This window comes from Schistocerca piceifrons, chromosome 3 (assembly GCF_021461385.2).
Source record: "Schistocerca piceifrons isolate TAMUIC-IGC-003096 chromosome 3, iqSchPice1.1, whole genome shotgun sequence".
Lineage (NCBI taxonomy): Eukaryota > Metazoa > Arthropoda > Insecta > Orthoptera > Acrididae > Schistocerca > Schistocerca piceifrons.
In genome coordinates, this window is record NC_060140.1 from 748,805,361 (window position 1) to 748,818,006 (window position 12,646).

Consider the following 12,646-nt stretch of genomic DNA (forward strand, 5'->3'; position numbering starts at 1 on the left):
CTAAAGAAAACATGTCCGTAGCGTACCTATACCAAATGGACGACGACAATTATTGACATTTCTTTCGCATGTGGACGAGGAGTTCCTAACAACTGTTTTGACGGGCGCAGGATAAAAGCCTCCTGCGGTCAGAAAAATTGGACCTGTGCCTCCCGGACCCTTAAAGGTCCTCCTGGGGCACAAGACACAAGCCTCTCGCGGTCACAGAAGGAGAACAGTTCTCCAATTCAACCGCGCTGGGTAACCGCGCGGTCTAGAGCACCTTGACACGGCCCGCATGGCTCCCCCCGTCGGAGGTTCGAGTCCTCCCTCGGGCATGGGTTTGTGTGTTGTCCTTAGCGTAAGTTAGTTTAAGTTAGGTTAAGTTGTGCGTAAGCTTAGGGATCGTTGGCGTTAGCAGTTTGGTCGCTTAAGACCTTACCACAAAAAATTCATCCAATTCAAAGCATGAAAACACGCGAACATTTGTGGGACAAAAGTGAGAGGTCAGTTCGTGCACAAAATGCTGCACCGGCAATTATCGACAGCTATAGAGGTAGCATTACTCAATATTTCTGCAAGGGACTTCCAACGACATGTTGAGTCCATGCTGCGTCGAGCTGCTGCAATACGCCGGAAAAAACGAGTTACGATGCGTTGTTAGACGGTATCGAATGAATTTTGCCACCTCAGTGTAAGCACTAGTAGGTAGTAGCTCCGAGCCCTCTGTGCCTACTCAGAGTGGTAGTTTGGGGTCTCAGGTTTCTGCCTAAAGCTGATCCGAAACTATTGCAGTTGCTGTGAGTAGACGGGAAACAAAATGCTACATCCGAAAGGTTACGCTTTCCGTTTCAAAACATTATTAAAATGTAATGTAGTTTGTTGGACATGCAAGATAAAGAATTTCAAAAGCTTTTTTTTTTAAATGTCACCAGTGAAGATACCTTTGCACTTGTGAGTCAAGGCACCACAACAACGCAAAAATAGTTGGTGATGAAATTCAGAGGCAGGGCGCATGACTACTGTTCCAGAAATGAAATCTGTAAGTTCATGTCTTATACATTTGATTTGCGAATGCGGATCCTGATGTAGTTGGTAACTGTTTTGTTATCGGCTTGCCGGCCGGAGTGGCCGAGCGGTTAAAGGCGCTACAGTCTGGAATCGCACGACCGCTACGATCGCAGGTTCGAATCCTGCCTCGGGCATGGATGTGTGTGATGTCCTTAGGTTAGTTAGGTTTAAGCAGTTCTAAGTTCTAGGGGACTTATGACCACAGCAGTTGAGTCCCATAGTGCTCAGAGCCATTTGAACATTTTTTTGTTATCGGCTTACTGTCGGATATGCTTTTGTGTGAAAAACTACTAACGTTCTGAGGCTGCTTAGTAGATACTTATATAGACAAACCCGCACTCTTTCCTCCATCCATGCCGACAGAACTAAGCTGCAATAGACAGAAACCTCCAATACTTGCGAAAGTTTCTACAGCGAGTACAAAAGACAATTCCCCTCCTGCAACCCAAATATAGACAGATTTCTTCAGGTACTGCTGCAAATTTAACTCGACACAAAATTGCAATCAGTCCCCCCCCCCCTCCCAAAAAAAGGACCGAACGATCTTGCCCGGATTTAAAATTCATGAAGCAACAGGTGACAAACTGCAAAAATAGAAAAATTACAAGAATGCAATATGTGAAATTACTTTCCTATAAAGTAAAACATGAGACAGTTCGCCTCCTTGTGGTACACCCTGGGTAACGCTAAAGAACTGGTAAAATATCCATTAATTCCTGTTTAAGCAACAGCAGGATAATTAGGGTCGTTTTTCCTTATTATTTATGACAGAAAATTATTTTAACAGCTGGTTGGCCAAATCATTAGCTCAAACTGTCCAGAATGTTCTTCAAACCAATCGCAAACAATTGCCGCCCAGTGACATGGCACATTATCGGTGAGAAAAATTCCATCGCTGAATGGCTGCAGATGGTATCTACGTAGCCGAAGATGACCGAATCAATCGATGTAAACACAGGCCACACCACTAGGGAGCCACCACCAGCTTGCACAAGGCATTGTTGACACTTTGGGTCTCTGGCTTCGTGGGGTCTGCGCCGCACTCGAACCATACTATCAGCTCTTACCAACTGAAACTGGGACTCATCTTGCGAGGCCACGGTTTTCCAGTCGTCTAGGATCCCACCGATATGGTCAGGAGCACGGGAGAGGTGCTGCAGGGGATATCGTCCTATTAGCGAAGGCACTACCATCGAGCCGGCCGCTGTGGCCGAGCGGTTCTAGGCGCTTCAGTCCGGAATCGCGCTGCTGCTACGGTAACAGGTTCGCATCCTGCCTCGGGCAAGGGTGTGTGTGATATCCTTAGGTTAGTTAGGTTTAAGTAGGTCTAAGTCTAGGGGACTGATGACCTCAGACTTTAAGTCCCATAGTGCTCAGAGCCATTTGAACCATTTGAACTACCATCGGTCGCCTGCTGCCTTACTCCATTAACGCCAAATGTCGCCGCACTATCCTAATGGACGCGTTTGTCGTACGTCCCGCATTGATTTACGCGATTGCGCGATAAGTCACACAAATCTGAAGGCTGTAAATTCAACTAAATACTTAGGGATTACAATTACAAATAACCTAAATTGGAACGATCACATAGATAATATTGTGGGTGGAGCAAACCAAAGACTGCGATTCATTGGCACAACACTTAGAAGGTGCAACAGGTCTACTGAAGAGACTGCTTACACCACGCTTGTCCGCCCTATTCTGGAGTATTTCTGTACGGTATGGGATCCGCATCAGGCGGGACTGACGGATGATATCGAAAAAGTAAAAAGAAGGGCAGCTCGTTTTGTATTATCGCGAATTAGGGGAGATAGTGTCACAGACATGATACATGAATTGGAGTGGCGATCATTAAAACAAATGCGTTTTTCGTTGCGACGGGATCTTCTCATGAAATTTCATTCACCAGTTTTCTCCTAAGATTGCGAAAACATTTTATTGGCACCCTTCTACATAGGGAGAAATGATCATCACGATAAAATAAGAGAGATCAGGGTTCGCACAGAAAAATTTAAGTTCTCGTTTTTCCCGCGTGCCGTCCGAGAGTGGAACGGTAGAGAGACAGCTTGAAGGTGGTTCATTGAACCCTCTGCCAGGCACATTATTGTGAATAGCGGAGTAATCACGTAGCTGTAGATGTAGATATCTGCAGAGTTGCTAGTCTGTCGGCACTGACAACAGTACGCAAACGCCGCTGCTCTCGGTCGTTAAGTGAAGGCCATCGGCTCCTGTTCTGTCTGTGGTGAGAGGTAATATCTGAAATGAGGATCTCGGAATATTGAACTGCCTAACGATTACATAAAAGAATGTCCCATGCGTCTACCTCTAATTACCATTCAAAGTCTGTTAATTTCCGTCGTGAGGCTATAATCACTTCGGAAATCTTTTCACGTGAATCAGTTGAGTACAAATGACGGCTCTGCCAACGCCCTAACGTTTTATACTTCGTGTACGCGATGCTACCGCCATCTGTATACAGGGTGGTCCATTGATCGTGACCGGGCCAAATATCTCACGAAATAAGCGTCAAACGAAATAACTACAAAGAACGAAACTCGTCTAGTTTGAAGGGGGGAAACCAGATGACACTATGATTGGCCCGCTAGATGGCGCTGCCATAGGTCAAACGGATATCAACTGCGTTTTTTTTAAAATAGGAACCTCCATTTCTATTACATATTCCTGAAGTACGTAAAGAAATATGAATGTTTTAGTTGGACCACTTTTTTCGCTTTCTGATAGATGGCGCTGTAATAGTCACAAACATATTGCTCACAGTTTTAGACAAACAGTTGGTAACAGGTAGGTTTTTTAAATTTAAATACAGAGCGTAGGTACATTTGAACATTTTATTTCAGTTGTTCCAATGTGATACATGTACCTTTGCGAACTTAGCATTTCTGAGAACGCATGCTGTTACAGCGTGATTACCTGTAAATACCACATTAATGCAACAAATGCTCAAAATGATGTCCGTCAACCTCAATGCGTTTGGCAATAGTGTAACAACATTCCTCTGAACAGCGAGTAGTTTGCACATGCATTGACAAATTGACAATGCGCTGACGCATGTTGTCAGGCGTTGTCGGTGGATCACGATAGCCAATATCCTTCAACTTTCCCCACAGAAAGAAATCCGGGGACGTGAGATCCGGTGAACGTGCGGGCCATGGTAAGGTGCTTCGACGACCAATCCACCTGTCATGAAATATGCTATTCAATACTGCTTCAACCGCACGCGAGCTGTGTGTCGGACATCCATCATGTTGGAAGTACATCGCCATTCTGTCATGCAGTGAAACGTCTTGTAGTAACATCGGTAGAACATTACGTAGGAAATCAGCATACATTGCACCAATAAGATTGCCATCGAAAAATGAGGGCCAATTATCCTTCCTCCCATAATGCCGCACCATACATTAACCCGCCAAGGTCGCTGATATTCCACTTGTCGCAGTCATCGTGGATTTTCCGTTGCCAAATAGTGCATATTATGCCGGTTTACATTACCGCTGTTGGTGCATGACGCTTCGTCGCTAAATAGAACGCGTGTAAAAAATCTCTCATCGTCCCGTAATTTCTCTTGTGCCCAGTGGCAGAACTGTACACGACGTTCAATGTAATTCCTGGTGCATAGAAATATGGCACGGGTGCAATCGATGTTGATGTAGGATTCTCAACACCGACGTTTTTGAGATTCCCGATTCTCGCGCAATTTGTCTGCTACTGATGTGCGGATTAGCCGCGACAGCAGCTAAAACACCTACTTGGACATCATCATTTGTTGTAGGTCGTGGTTGACGTTTCACATGTGGCGGAACACTTCCTGTTTCCTTAAATAACGTAACTATCCGGCGAACGGTCCGGACACTTGGATGATGTCGTGAAGGATACCGAGCAGCATACATAGCACACGCCCGTTGGTCATTTTAATCACAGTAGCCATACATCAACACGATATCGACCTTTTCCGTGATTGGTAAACGGTCCATTTTAACACGGGTAATGTATCACGAAGAAAATACCGTCCGCACTGGAGGAATGTTACGTGATACCACGTACTTATACGTTTTTGACTATTAGAGCGCCATCTATCACAAAGCGAAAAAAGTGGTCCAACTAAAACATTCATATTTCCTTACGTACTACACGAATATGTAATAAAAAATTGTGGTTCCTATTTTAAAAAACGCAGTTGATACCCGTTTGGCCTATGGCAGCGCCATCTAGCGGGCCAACCATAGCGATATCTGGTTTCCCCCTTCAAGCTAGACGAGTTTCGTTTTTTGTAGTTTTTTCGTTTGTTGCTTATTTTGAGAGATATTTGGCCCGGTCATTATCAATGGACCACCCTCTATGTGTATATCTCTATCCCATGATGTCTGTCACCTCAGGACTTGTTCGGGAGACTTGGGTTCTGCGCCCGTTCTGAATGCAGGAGGCACCATCAAGTAGCCAACGCACGATGTAGATTTCTGCAAATTACGACAGGTGTGATGGTTCAAATGACTCTAAGCACTATGGGGCTTAACATCTGAGGTCATCAGTGCCTTAGACTTAGACCTACTTAAACCTAACTAACCTAAGGACATCAAACAAATCCATGCCCAAGACAGGATTCGAACCTGCGCCCGTAGAAGTAGCGCGGTTCCGTACTGAAGCGCCTAGAACCGCTCGGCCACGGCAGCCGGCTGACAGGTGTGAGACTGCGGTCGTCCTGCCAGAGACAGATGAGTCTCGGAAGCTGCAGCTGGTGGCAGTCTTCCGGAGACGCCGTGGAGAAGACGCTGGCGGCGGCGGTGCCCCGCCCTCCCCAGCGGCCGCGTCAGCAGCCTCTGCCGACCCCCCACCATGCGCCGCCGCCGCCGCTGCCAGCAACAAGTAGTAAACACTGCCGCTCGGCAGTGTGCGTCGTGCGTGCCCGCCGATAGGACAGCACACACGCCGCAGCGCAGCGCAGGGCCTTATAGCCGTAGCGCGTAAGTCCACTCTACCTACCTACGTACGTGCCTGGCAGTGCTGCCTCTGCCGATGCCGGCTTCGCTGCTGCCGCTGACGCCTCTACGCCTGGCCATCGCGTCGTTCCCTCAACGATCGTCCTATGCTAGTCACAGGCTCGTCGACAAAGTTTCGTGTTAGTGGTTTTTGTGCAATGGTTATATTCGCGTGTGCAAGGCCAGTGGTTTGTCAGCAGATGTTTATACGTCGGATGCACTGTTGGAATCAATAAACTCATTCCTGGATCTATCGTTTTTTTAGGAACACTCGTCCAGAGTTTGCTTGACGATTGCTTCCCGGTGTAAGCTTAATTGTATGATCTCCTGAGGATGGGAATTTAATTTGCCTAAACTAGTCAAGAAGTTAATTAAAAAAATTGTGCAGCGGACGACTGATTATCCCTATTCTTATAAAGGAACGATCACATAGGTCCAGTCGTGGGTAAATAAGGTAGGAGACTTCGGTTTGTTGCTTGAATTGCAATCGGTCTAGCAAGTAGATTGCTTACAAATCACCTGTATCCTGGAATGTTGCTCGGACGTCTGGGACACCTACCAAATAGCACTAATAGAGGATATTGAACCTATACAGAAAAAGGCGACGCGAATGGTCACAGGTTTGTTTGACCCGCGGAAGAGTGTCATACAGACGTTGAAAGAACTAAACTGTCGGACTCTTGAACGTAGTCGGAAGCTATCCCGAAAAATTCTGGTAATAAACTTTTGTAGTCCTGTCTTCCTCAGTTGCGTGTAATATTACGGTATATTGATAATTTTTACTTAGTTAGGTTTAAGTAATTCTACGTTATAGGGGACTGATGACCTCAGAAGTTAAGTCCCATAGTGCTCAGAGCCATTTGAACCATTTGGAACATCCCGCAAACTGGCATTCATAAGAAGAAGAACAACACCAAAAATGCAACAGGAGCGTAATATGTAAGAAATTGTCCACGCAGCCTGTAAGTACAGTTCAAAACATTACTACTTAATAGGAAATACCAACCACCAGAACTGTTTATAACCTATAGGCGCAGTGACAAAAATGTAAATTAAATAGCTAACATACGTACATATTCCAGACCACTGATGATGCCTTGCAGAAAAGAAAGGCGAAACGCGTATGGCACTAAAATGGTTTATTCAGTTGCTGTCAGACGGTCCATAAGTAAAAATTATCAATATACCGTAATTCTGGTAACAAAGTTTCAAGAACCGGCTTTAAATGATAACTCTAGAAATGCACTACAACCCCCTACATGTCACTCCCATACGGATAGTGAGGACAAGATTAAATTAATTACAGAAAACACTGAGGCATTTAAACAGTCATTCTTCCCGCGCTCCATACGAGAATGGAACGGGAAAAAAACCCAGTAACTAGTAAATGGTATGTTCCAAATGGTTCAAATGGCTCTGAGCACTATGGGACTTAACTTCTGAGGTCATCAGTTCCCTAGAACTTAGAACTACTTAAACCTAACTAACCTAAGGACATCACACACATCCATGCCCGAGGCAGGATTCGAACCTGCGACCCTAGCAGTCGCGCGGTTCCAGACTGTAGCGCCTAGAACCGCTCGGACACCCCGGCCGGCTGGGATGTTCCCCCTGCCATGCAAGTCACAGTGTTTTCAAGAGTATGCATGTAGCTGTAGATGGAGACGACGAAGTATCATTCAGATATGTCGGATATTTCATGACTTTTTTTTTCATCTTTGCACTAGGTAATGGCCATGAATTTGAAACCGCGATAGTGTGAAGTACATGAATAATAAAATACTCAAAAACAAATGGCAGCAGTTTCATTAAAAAAATAAAAACTGCATTGGCAACAACCGTCTTGTTTACAGAAGCCTTTTACGCATATTTGAAAAATGCAATTTAATATTGGGTATCACGAGTTAACAGATGAATTGTGGTAAATTCTCTGTGTTTCAATTAAATCAGCGTATTTAATTAAGTATTGACAATAACGAATGATTTATTCGTCATATAGTCTCCTAATGGAATAAAAAAATAGGTTTTCAAGTATTCACGTCGTTGTCAGTATCCCATATGCGTCAGAGGCATGTTCCTTCTGTGAACTTGCTTCCAATCCGTGATCTCTGTAGTGCTCAAATGTAGGAATAGTTTGAATGTCGAGAGTGTTCTTATGATTCTCAACTCGAAATGTGTATCATGGTACATTAAAAACGCTATGCCGGCAACCACTTTTCGTTACGGAAACTTTGCATGCATATTTTAAAAATGAGTCGATGAAGGTGTGCAATACAAAATTGATTATAATGGTATTACAGAATAAATTGCACCGAATGCTCTACGTTTAAGTTAAATAAGTCACAGCTCATTTAATTAAAAAACTACGCAATGGAATCATTTCTTCGGGACTTAATGTTACAACGTACTCCAGAAATTTTAATTTTACAATATTTACAACTTTCACACTTTCACTACTGAACGTCTTAGCTGCTGGTAAATCTTCTGGGTTGTGTGATCGTGGTCGATGAAACCTTCCTTCCTGTTTCATGGACCACGACAGTATAACCCGACAGATTTATTAGTGGTTATTAAAGGCGTTGCAGATACCCAGCCCGCTTCAGTTCTGCGTGCAGTGCACGCAACACTCCCCTGGACGAGTTCTAGCCTCAGTGCCACATGCACAGTGATTGTATTCGTTTGCGATAGTGGTCAAGCTGCAAGCATCTGTTCTTCGTGCTCTTTTTGAGTTAACAGCCATGCATCGTTAAGCTGTAAAAATAGTATGAAATTTGAATTACGTTACCCTGATGTTCAGACAAATTTCTGTATCATGAATCATTGTTACCGTCATTTATTCAGAACTGGTTTCGCAATTTTCATGTGTTTAGGCGTTGTTCGCAGCTCATTCGCGATACTATCATTTGTACATCCGCGTCACAGTCTCGGACAATCTTAATTGATTTTGTGCGGTGGTTGTATCAAAGTATGAAGTTGGTTTGTCAGTGACAATTTTTAGTAACTGGTACATTTACGGAACATATTACGCATTGCTGAAATTCAGGAATTGTTTCAAAGTTAACTGCATATCATGATTTTGAATTTGACAGGAACTTCACAGTACAAAACAGCTTTTCTGCTTGTGTTGACTAATATTCATCTTAACTTCAAAAAGCGTAACTGAAATGTCCCGCCATCAGCTTGTAATTATTTCCGTGATGAACATATGCTAACCTTACAGAGCTATAAATTCTCAATAAGTTGTCTTATTATAAATGAAAAGCGCAATACAGTGTATGTTCTACAGGATTAACTCATTTAGGTAACCAGTTTTCGTCTTTCAAGGCCATTATAAAACTTTAACTTACCATCCTCATGAAAAAAGTTATAATATTTGTTAATAACTTTGGAAAATATGTTACTCATCTAGAACGAGGTACGAACACGGAGAAAATGCCATCTTTTACATGCAGTGATAATAAAATTTAAAAAAATAAATAGGTGAACGGTAAAAACATGTAAAAGGGAACAAACCAGGACAAACATCAGCACTGTACTGGAAAAACAGTACTTATAGAACAATTTAAATTCAATTAATAATCCCATGAAAATAAAATTAGTACTTGACAAGAGTGCTCAAGAATGCCTTGGGTATGATTCCACATGGCATGGAAAGTGATACAGAAAACAGAGTAAAAAATTGACGACTTTAACAACAGAATATATGGAGTACAAGGCAGTCACACTAAGATAAATAAATACAGGAAACTGAAGGAATCAGAAGTAGCACACAGAGTGGGAAGCGCTGAAAAACTGAGGATTAAGTGAAGTATAAAATAGGGGACGTACTGATCTGCGCATGGTTATTTGATATCCAATTAGGACTGTGGGCCAGATGGGCTTTCAAGAAGCGACAGAAGAATCAGTTAACATAAAATGTCTTATCATAAAATAAGTGATACATCAATATATACTAAATACTTCAAAATAATCGCTTAATTAATACACATTCTACACTGACAAATGTGACCAAGATCGAGCGCTGTGGCGCAGTGGTTAGCACACTGGACTCGCATTTGGGAGGACGACGGTTCAAACCCGCGTCCGGCCATCCTGATTTCCCTAAATCGCTACAGGCAAATGTCGGGATGGTTCCTTTGGAAGTACACGACCTACTTTCTTCCCCATCCTTCCCTAATCCAATGACCTCGCTGTTTGGTCCCCTTCCCCAAATCAACCAACCAACCAACGTGGCCAAGATTCTGCATTTACTTTCATCTAAGATGTTGTCCTTGATATGAATTTGTTCCGAACTGTCTCTTCACTGACACTGAGTACGCAATGTCCTAGGAAGGCAATGTTAGCAGCGACTTGCTTCCCCAGTAACCCTCGAAAGTGCACATGTCAACGCTTGGTTTCTGCGACTCGATTAGATTAAGGTCGGGTGAACTGTACGAGCCAAGCCATGGTCTTGAATTCATTCCAGTGTTGTCACACCAACGCCCAAAAAAAGGAAACCTGCTGAATTACAGATCAATATCGCTATCGTCGATTTGCTGTAGGATTTTGGAACATATACTATGTTCAAATACTATGAATTATCTCGTAGAAAACGATTTATTTACAAGTAGCCAACACGAATTCAGAAAATATCGTTGTTGTGAAACACAAGCAGCCCATTACTCTCCTGCGAAGTGACGAATGCTAACGACAGGACACGTCAAATTGATTCCTTATTTTTAGATATCCAGAAGATTTTTGACGCTGTTCTTCACAAGTGAATTCTAATCAAATTACGTGACTGTGAAGTATCATTCAGTTGTGCGACTGGGATTCGTGATTTTCTGTCAGAAAGGCCGCAGTTCTTAGTAACTGACGTAAAGTCATCGAGTAAAACAGAAGTAATCTCTGGCGCTGCGCAAGGAAGTGTTATGGGCCCTCTGCTGTTCCTGATCTACATAAATGATTTAGGAGCCAATCTGAGCAGCCCTCTTAGGTTATTTGCAAATTATTCTGTCATTTACCGTCTTGTAAATTCATCAGATGATCAAAACCAAATGAAAACGGTTAAGCCGGCCGTAGTGGCCGTGCGGTTAAAGGCGCTGCAGTCTGGAACCGCGAGACCGCTACGGTCGCAGGTTCGAATCCTGCCTCGGGCATGGATGTTTGTGATGTCCTTAGGTTAGTTAGGTTTAACTAGTTCTAAGTTCTAGGGGCCTAATGACCTCAGCAGTTGAGTCCCATAGTGCTCAGAACCATTTGAACCATTTTTGAAAACGGTTAAGACAAGATATTTGCACGCTGCGAAAACAGTTGATGACTCTAAATAATGAAAAACGTGAAGTCATCCACATGAGTAATAAAATGAATCAGCTAAATCACCCAAATCTAAAGGCTGTGAAAGCAACTAAATATTTAGGAATTAGAATTGCGAATAACTTAAATTGGAACGATCAAGTAGACAGTATTGTGGGGAAGGAGAACCAACGACTGCTATTTATTGACAGAACGCTGAGGAAATGCATCAGATCTACTGAAGAGACTGCTTACACTACGTTCTGGAGTGCTGCTGCGCGGTGTGGAATCCGCATCGGGTGAGACTGACGGACAACATCGAAATAGTTCAGAGAATGGGAGCCCGTTTTGTATTATCGCGAAATAGGGGAGAGAGTGGCACGGATATTATACGCCAATTAGGGTGAAATCATTAAAACAAAGGAATTTTCCGTTGCGGTAGAAATTTCAATCACCAATTTTCTCCTCCGGATGCGAAAATATTTTGTTGGCGGCCGCGTAAGTAAGAAGAAATTATCATCATAATAAAATAAGAGAAATCGGAGCTCGCGCGGGTCGATTTAAGTGTTCGTTTTACCAGTGCGCTGTTCAAGAGTGGAAAGAGAGAAATAGTTTGAAGGTTGGAGAGAAATTCCACCTTATGCAAGACACCTTTGTAGTTTTTTACCTAGACGTATTTCGGCATTCTTTCCGCTATCTTCAGTGGGTTTATTTGTTTATTTTCCTTCTGATAACTGTTGTTACATCTTAACCCTTAAATAAACTTTACATAAAAAATATTTACATTTGTAAAATCAGCGATTATTGTCAAATATTTCACATTGGTTTGCATACAGTACTGAGAACGCTGGAGTTCATGCAGAGCAACGTAAAATATTTGACATTAATCGCTGATTTTATAAATGTAAATATTTTCTACGAATACTTTGTTTAAAAGTCAAAATGTAACAACAATTTTTCAGAAGGAAAAGAAACAAATAAATCAACAAAAGTTAGCACAAAATGTGCTGAAACATCTCTGAGTGAAAACAAAGCTATAAAGGTGGCTTGCATAAGGCAGAATTCGTCTCCTATTTTCTTATCAAGCACGGAAACAAGAAGAACTGCAACATTGACAAGATGATTGTAGCTCGAAGGTGGTTCGACGAACCCTCTGCCAGGCACTTTATTGTAAATTGCAGAGTAATCATGTAGATGTACACGTAGAAACAGAATGGTAGGGATTCATTTCTGAATCACCCAGTAATGTCATTAAATATTCCCATATTTCGAACTGATTCCAAGCCGTTTTCGCTTCCGCGTGTTGACAGCTTTCTTTGGGGACTCTG